A 9,103-nucleotide genomic window follows, 5' to 3' on the forward strand; every position below is an offset into this window, starting at 1 on the left:
ACTCAGAGACTTCTGTTTGCAATTGAATGTATTTCCTTCTCCTCCTAACCATTTTACAGTTGAGATGATTCTTTATATATATATTTACATATGTTTTAAAAATTTAACAATGTAAGGATTTCCCCTATTTATCTCAAAATCATCATAAACCTATCTCTTAACATTATTCATAAACCTGAATAATGTGCCGTTAACGAGTATATTGAATACTTTCTCATTTTCCTATTTTTGACCTTTTAGATGGTTTCCCTTATTTTGCTCTTAACACTTTTTTTTTTCTTGAACTTCTGATTAATTCCTTAGGATAGACTCCCAGGCATGGAATTACCAGGCCAAAGGATATCAACATTTTTAAGGCTTTTGATATCCTGCAGCCAAACTGTTTTTTCTAAAGATCTGTACTCACGGTGAGAGTATGATCAGTGTTTGGTATTGTCATTAAAATTGAAAAATCATTTGCAAATTGCATTGGCAAAAAAATAGTATCTTATTTTAATGCGGTACTATCTTAGATATATATTTGATAACTAATGAAATTAAAATTTTTTCCAGGTTTTAAAAAACTATTTGAATGTAAATGATGTGTGCATGCTTTTGACCCATTTTTCTACTGAGATCCCAGCTTTTTTTTTCTTTTAATGAATTGATTTGCCTGTGCCCTTTATAAATTTTTTTAAATTCTATTTGTCATTTGCAAGATTTTAAAAATGCCCTCTCTGCGCACCCTTCAAAAGCAGGGCTTAGACTGAGCCACATGCAGGTAGAGAGCTCCTGGATGGGGTAGAATGTCTTTGACTGGTTCTCACTGGCTTTCCTGCATATACCAGAGCATTCATTTTGTGGCATCCAGATGTGTTAAAATGGAGTCTGTGCTACAATGGCAGGTACTGCCCCTAGTTATCTAGATGTATCCACACAACGCAAAGCTTGGGTATCTGTTGTCTGTACATGTTTGCAGTCTTCTATCTACAAATGGAGATGTTATTTAAAAATTCTGACATGTGCCAGGCATGGTGGCTCACGGCTGTAATCCCAGCATTTTGGGAGGCCGAGGCAGGCAGATCACCTGAGGTCAGGAGTTCGAGACCAGCCTGGCCAACATGGTGAAACCCCATCTCTACTAAAAATACAAAAATTAGCAGGGCCTGGTGGTGCATGCCTGTAATCCCAGCTACTCGGGAGGCTGAGGCGGGAGAATCACTTGAACCCAGGAGGCGGAGGTTGCAGTGAGCCAAGATTGTGCCACTGCACTCCAGCCTGGGTGACAGAGTGAGACTCTGTCTCAAAAAAAAAAAAAAAAAAATTGACATGTTTTAAAAATATTCTGCAAAGGTGATTCCTTAAGGTGTTTACAATAAAAGCATAATTTTATATAAATGTAAACTATGATATATTTGGGGGGTAGTGTTTCTTCATATTGGATGAAGGGCTGGTGAAGAATTACACTCACAAGTCACATGTCAATCAGAACTGGCATCTTAGCTAGAAGCCCCCAGTGGAACAGATTTGCACTGTGAGCTTGTTCTGGAAATGGTGACATGCAGGGGCGTGCAGCACTTGTCACCACTACTGGCTGGCATGAAGCATCCACCGGGCACCTCTTCTGTGATTTGAAGTCCCCATTCTTTCTCTGAGAGATGCTCCAACCCCTTTGTTTCACTCCCTGCCCCCCCAAATGCTAGTGACAGCCAATCCTGTCACCTACTGACCTGGCACCTCATTAAAATGGCATTGTCCATCTCTAGTTAAGAGCATGCAATGAAAAGAGCATGGGACCTGGAGCTGAAGGACCTGGGCTGAAGTCCCAGTGATCCCAACTCAGTTTCAGCATCTGCAAAATGGGCTAAATGATGTTTTCCTCACTGTAGTGTTGAGAAATAGATAATATGAAACTTTATTACACACATGGTGGGGAGAGATGCATATTTTAATTATAACTGCTAAGTATTCAATGCCTACAATGTGTCAGGTATCATACTAGACTCTTGATATAAATGATCATTTGTGAGATTTAAACTTCTCAACACGTCTGTGAAATAGACAAGTAGGTGTTCCATTTCACAAATGGAGAAACCAAGGCTTAGAAGAGAGCCAGACTTGCCCAGACTCACACAGCTAGTTAGGAACAAAGCCAGGATTTAAACTCAGATATTTCAGACTCCAAAGTCCATATCTTCCATTGTATCATAATTTTTCTTTTTTGTTTTGATTTAGATCCTGTAAATAAACACCTTAGCTAGAGGTAGCCAACACCTTGTTGAATGACTTTACTGCAAGAGAGTGACAACTTAGGGGAGTAAATTAAATGGGATTTTTGGTTCAGCTGATTCCATTCTGCCTCCAGCAATGTTCTCCTTCTGTACAGATTTCCGCAGCTGCAGATAACCTGGGTTTATAAAGCCGATCATGAAACTGAAAAGTTATCTGTATTAAAATGAAGTTATCTGCCCATGGGATTCTCCTTTCAGTTTACAAACACACCCGTTTTAAACCACCCCGCCCCGTGTGTCTGCAGTTTATATTTAAAAAATTTGTTGTTAATGGACAACTCTGTGTTTCCTTCTGACCTGGAGATAAAGAATTTCAGGGCCATCGGCTGAGAGGATTTTTGTGCCTTCTCCTTGATTCCTTTCTCTACAGCACTCTTTTAGCATCTCTTGAAATGCTGGCATTCCTATAGCCTCAGCCTGCCCCGAATCAAAACCCATGTCATGTGTCACTCAAATGCTGACGAAGCAACCATAGTATCAGCATAACGTGAAAGCTTTTGGCCAGGGGAGTTTCTCCTTGAAGGGGAAGGGGAGGGAACCACGCCCTTCTCTCCTGTCTATTGTCCAGCTGGTGGGGATCAGAGACTCCAGTTGAAAAGGATCACCATTTAGGGGTTAGAACCAAAGACCCATGTCCAGCCCCACACCTAGAGATGCTGACTTTATCAGTCTGGGGCAGGGCTCCAGCACAGTGCTCTTGGAGGGGTTTGATGTTCAGTGGAGGTAGGTGATGGCTGATTCAGTCCAAAACCCCACAGCTGTATGAGTGGCTGAGCCCAGACCAGATTCCAGGCCTTTCTCCATCTCTCACTCAATATCCCCCATCCCAGAACTAGGAGAGGCCCTGCAGAGAAACGCAGGCAGGCAGCAAAGCCACTCCCTTGTCATCCAGACCAGTTGTCCCCTCACGCACATGCCGCCATTCCTCTCCATTCAAACTCCCTGCGTCATTGGGGTCTCCACGCGAGGACAGGCTGTGTCTCCAGAAGGGCCCATCTAGCCTGGTCAGGGGAGAAGGGGACCCATCCTTAATCTTATGAAGCCTTCAACATAAGTGCATGCTTGGAACCGGGAGGTTCCTGAGGTTTCCAAAGATCTCACAGGCCCGTGGGTTTTTTTCCTTCACTTAAATGAACATGAAAACCACCTACGGGGCTTTAAGATGAACAGTTCCACTTACGAAATTCTGATCCAGTGTGTCCGAGGCCTAGGAATGTGCATTTCATCAAGCTCCCAGAGGAAAGCGGGCACAAACCCCCGCCGCCTGCCTGCATTCTACATCCGGGCACCCAGAGGAAAGCGGGCACAAAACCCCCCGCCGCCTGCCTGCATTCTACATCCGGGCACCAGAGGAAAGCGGGCACAAAACCCCCCGCCGCCTGCCTGCATTCTACATCCGGGCCACCCTCCCACCAGGATGTGTGGTCCTCGGAGAGGCTGAGCACCTCTCACCAGCCCCGGCCCAACAAACGCACACACGGACACGCACACACACACGCACACACAGACAGCTGCTTCCTTGCTCTCATTATGTAGTCTCCCCAAGGGACAGTGGGGGTCAGCCAGAGTCAACCTCCCGCTCCGTCTTCCTCTCCGGAGAGGCAATTAGGGTGGATACGGAGCCATCTCCCTCCTCTGACCCTCCTGCCCCCATGTCCACAGGCACAGCTGGCAGCCCAGGCCCCCATCTATGGAGACGGGACTCGGCCCGCACAGACACACGCCTGGGCTGCAAAGGCGCGGGGGCCCTCTCCCTCTCACTAACCAAGTACCCCGGGCAGAGGGACCCTGGCTTGTTTCGTGACTTCCGCTAGAGCCAGCCAGGCCTGGCCTCCTAGGGTCATTGGCCTGGGGTCTGAGCTGAGCCTCCAGATCCAGGCGGCGGGCGGCAGCCTCATGGCGCTCGTCCAGGGACCAGGTCTCCAACCTCCCATTGGTTCGACCCTCACCCTGAGAGGCTGACCGAGCCCACCTGTGCCCTCCTAGGTCCCACATTTTGAGACCTGGTTGGGGTGATCATGGCCCCAGGCACTCAGATTGTGGGTGAGGCACCTGCAGCCCTGTGAGTGAGGAGCATACTCCCCGCCGGCCCTGCCCGCCTCCTCCATCACCTCTTTCTCTCCTCCCCTCTCCGCTCACCGCCCCCACCACCCGCTGGGCCCCGAATCACTGCTGGCTATGATCCTATTTTCCAAAGGCTGGGGTGTTCTCAGTCATCATGTCCCTAGACGGTGGTGGCCAGCACTCCTAAGACACTGATCCCAACTTGGTGACCATCTCTGGCCCTCTCTAGCCCAGCTCTGGCACCTCGAATGGGGAACGTTGGCGTCTCCCTATCCTCCACTCACTGCCCGCCTCTGCCCTCAGCCCCCCGGGTGAGCCCATCCGTGCTCTGCTGTTCCTGCTCCTGCTTTTGAGCAGAGGACTCCCAAGTCCATGGCTCAGGCCCAGGATCTCTCTCAGCTCCCTTCACCACATTGCCTGGGAGCCACACACCCAGCAGAAGGCACCCTCCTGTCCTCGTCCTCAGCCTGCTCTTGTCCCCATGGCTAGACCTGGCCCCCAGCCATCCCAGGCTTATCCATCCCCACCCCCAGCTCCCAGCCCTGAATCTACTAAAGCTGCCCCAGGCCCAGCAGTTCCTGCCTTCCCAACCCCTCCACCTGCCTCCTCAGGGTGTCCCCACATCTAGACTTGCCCACGCCACTCTGTCCTCACCACTTGCCACCACTTGCCTCTGGAAAAGAGAAAGCTCACCATGCTGCCTCTGCCTGCAACTGCCCAAGGGCCTCTCACCACCCCCAGCCAGGGCCAGCCCCTCAGCCTGGGTTCTGCTTACCCCATTTCCCTACCTCCCTTCTTCCCCTCCTCCTCCTTCTCTCTCCTCCCGCCCTTCCCCTGTCCTAGCCTGCTGTCCCCTCCCTCTTCACCCATCTTCCTCTTGCCCCAGCATAGCAGCTCCCAGTGTCCAGGAAGCCACCACTCCAGCACCAGATGCCTGGGCCTGCAGGGCCTTTGCTCTAGGGAGTACTCCATGCCCGTCCTGGGCACAGCACCCACAGGCTCACACCAGCCTGGGCTAAAGGGTCTTTGCCCTGCGGAGCACCCAGCCCCTTCCTGGGCTCTGAGTGTGCCCACAGGCCCACACCACTTCCTTGGAGGTCAGGGCTGCCCACGGCCCCTCCTGCTGCCGGCCTGCTGACAGTGACCTGCACATCACACATGCCTACCAAAAGCCTTATTGTTAATGACTTGGAAAAAAAAATGTATTTTTACTAAGATATTTTATTGAAGCTCAGGGACAAGGAGGAGGTTTCCTCCTGACTCCCTTTCCCAGGAGGGTGGCTCAGGTGCATCCTGCCCAGGCCCCGTCCTGGAGGCAGCACCGGGGAGGTGGAGGGCAGGCTCTGGGGTGCACCGAGGGGTTCCAGCCTGGCTGCACCAGGAGCTGCCGTTCACTGAATTGCCTACATCTGGAAAGGAGGAAATTAATAGTCTCCGCCCCACTGAGGTGTTGAGATGCCTGAGACAAGGCTGCAAAGCCATCAGCCACCCCTGGTCACCACGGAAGCTCCTTGTTGGCAAATGGCATCACTCTGTTCCTTTTTCTTTTCTTTCTTTTTGAGACAGAGTCTAGCTCTGTCACCCAGGCTGGGGTGTAGTGACACGATCTCAGCTCACTGCAATCTCTGCCTCCCGGGTTCAAGCGATTCTCCTGCCTCAGCCTCCAGAGTAGCTGAGATTACAGGCATGCGCCACAACACCAGGCTAATTTTTGTATTTTTAGTAGAGACGGGGTTTCAACATGTTGGCCAGGCTGGTCTGAAACTCCTGACCTCAGGTGATCCGCCCACCTCGGCCTCCCAAAGTGCTGTAATTACAGGGGTGAGCCACTGCGCCCGGCCACTGTGTTCCTTTTATCTAGCAGAGTTGGGTATGTCAGTCCAAGAAAAGCAACTTGAGGCATTTTTATTTGGGGGTGAGGGAGTTTCCGCTAAGACGAAGGCTGATATGCTCCAGTGAGAGGGGAGCTGGATGTGGGTGGATGCTGTGGATGCTACAGGCAGCAGGGGCCTCCCCGAAAGCAGTGGGACAGTGACGCTTGGCCCAAGCTCGTGGAACGAGCTTTGATGCGGGAGATAAAGGTGGGGGACGTTCCAGATGGAGGTGGCCACAGGAGTGTGGAAACAGAGAGGCCAAGCATGGACTCGGATGGTGAACAGGGAATAGTCAAGGGCGCAGGTTAGAGAGTGCATGGATGTGTGCAGGGCCCCACTGCTGAGGACCTTGGGACCTCCGGACCCCAGGACAGCCCTGTCCTTGGGGCAGAGGTATAGACACAGCCCTGGGATCATCTAGGGTCTGACTGAGGTCTGCACTCCGGGAGCTGCACCACTGCTTTTTCCCCTGGGCTTGGGTCCTCGCCTGGGGAACTCAGCTCTGCCTGGGAATTCCTTCCATGGGGGCTTTGCCTTGTTCTTAAAGATGCAATCTCCTCCCTCTCCCCAGTACAACTTTCCTTCACTCATTGCACTCTTAATATCTATACCACAAAGGCTCTTGTGTGCAGAGTCACTTTTAATCCTGACCACATCCCTGCAACTTTGTCTTGGATGAAGAGACAGGTTCAGAAGACACTCCTCCAAGGACATTCGGCAGGTGGATGCCAAAGGCAGGATTTGAACCAAACCCCACTTCCTCCAAGCAGGGGCTCCCTTTTCCACGCAGCCTGCCCTAACCCTATGGGCCTGCATCCCCTGGGCTGGGCTTCACCCCCATCATCTCTCCTCGAAGCCCCGTGGCCCCTGGCTGTTCTAGCGGAGCCTCGCTGGGCGGCACTCTGGGCCCTGCCCTCAGTCTGCAGGACAGAACCTCCCAGACTCTTCTAGGTTGTGTCTCAACCCCACCCCAGGACCCGACCTGACACCCTCCATTGGCCTGTCTTTTCTAAGGAACAGGGATTCTGCGGTTTTCCAATTGTGGGCAGCCTTGGAAAAGTGTCGAGAGTTTTTGCTCGTCCCAGGGATGGGGGATGCTGGTGCTGTTTTACCTGCAGGGGTCAGAATAGCAAACATCCTGCAGTACATGGGCCTGTCCCACACGAGGAAAAATAGCCTTGCTCCCAATGCCCCAGTGACTGCTCCACTCTACAGCTGAAGAGACTGAAGTTCGGGGTCACGGTGCCTGGCCCAGAGCCCACAGCCAGGAGGAGATGAGCATTCCCCTCCTGATTCCTCACTCTTCCCACTGCGTCCCAGAAGGAGCAAGACTGCCCCAACACTCCAGCCTGGCTCGGCACCACCCTGTCTCCAGGCAAAGCAACGGACTGGGTGACTTCCCAAAGCTCCACCAACCACAACAATTCCAAGAAAGGGCAAAGTCAGGGACAGGCACCCGCAGGGTTAAGCAGTGGAAAAGTGGGAAGGGCGAGAGCTGGAAAGTGACTCATCTCCCTGGAAAAGGCTGGGCCCCACGTTCTATTTGCCCAGCACCGTGAGAGACAGGCCCCGACAGGACAGGCAGCTTCCCAAAGTGTTGGGGACCCAGAGGTACAGAGAATGCTTTACAGCTCTTCTGTTCTGCCATCGAGTAGCAATGGGTCTTTTCTCATTTTTGACCTCAGCTTCCAAGTACACTTGAGCTCCCCAAATGCACATCAGAATTAAACCTGCAAAAAGTTCTGAATTCAAGAGATGAAGGTGAGGAGAGAAAACTATAGGATAAGATGAGTCCATTCCCTCCTGGGTCAAGAACTCTTCACCCCTACTATGAAGCTAGATGGTGCCCACTGCATCCTGGTCTGAGCAGCTGTTCTGGGTCAGGCCATGTGGCAGCAGCTGAGGCCGCACAGTTGAAAGCACTGCCCCTTCCTGTCACCACTTCAGTGCACACCTGCCGTGTGCACCACCTCTTACTCCCCAGGGGTTCGTTGGTCACAGGTACTGCCCTCCTGATGGATAAGTGACAGAATAGAATAGCAGTCCTACTCCATGCACCCAGGGGTCACAGTGACAGCACCGAACCCAGAGGGTGGCTGAGGAAATGGAGAGATGCAGAGAAGTGGCCTGGACAGCAAGTGCCATGTGAGGTCCTGGGCCGGGGACAGTAGCACTGAGAGGCTTCTCCCGGAGGCAGGGCTTGGGCTAGGATGGCTAATGGTCACGAGCTGGAGCTAGGGGGCTGAGGGGACCTTAGGATGGGGTGACCCCAATCACGAGAAACCACAGACAGGTTACACAGCATGCACATGTGTGCATGTGTGCACACGTGCGTATGTGTTTATGTGCATGCATTGGGGGGACAGAAGTGTCTCTGGGTAGTCGGCGTGGGGCAGAGAGGGAGCTGAGAGTGACAGAAATGCTGCCCAGTTGAGGAGGGGACTCTGACGTCCCCCAGGCCGGAGACCTGAGAGGCGCGCATTTGGAAGGTGCGAGTGTGTTGTTAGAGTCGCCGACACTGGGAGGGGGAAGCGTGGGACCTCCTCAGGGTCTATCAGAAAAATAACGTGGAGCTTTGGCCAATGAGGGGCAGGCCCGCGAGGTCCTCCCTGTGGCGTTGGTGAACATGGGGCTTCAGCCAGCCCAGCCGCCAGCTCAAGGCCTGTCCCTGGGTTGAAGGCCAGGCAGCCACCAGGTCCCCCAAACAGACCCAGAAAGGAGTGGCTGAGAGTTGGAGAGAGGTGAGGGTCGCTGTCAGTCGGGCTTGTTTCTTGTAGGGGACGTGGCTGTGTATGTCAGAGAGAGCCCAGGACTATCAGGATGCCTGGGTTCCTGAGGGAGGGCATTCAGGTCAGCATGAGGGGTCTGGCCTTCTCTCTTCCAGATGTTTTTGCC

This window comes from Gorilla gorilla, chromosome 7 (assembly GCF_029281585.2).
Source record: "Gorilla gorilla gorilla isolate KB3781 chromosome 7, NHGRI_mGorGor1-v2.1_pri, whole genome shotgun sequence".
In the NCBI taxonomy this organism is placed as follows: domain Eukaryota; kingdom Metazoa; phylum Chordata; class Mammalia; order Primates; family Hominidae; genus Gorilla; species Gorilla gorilla.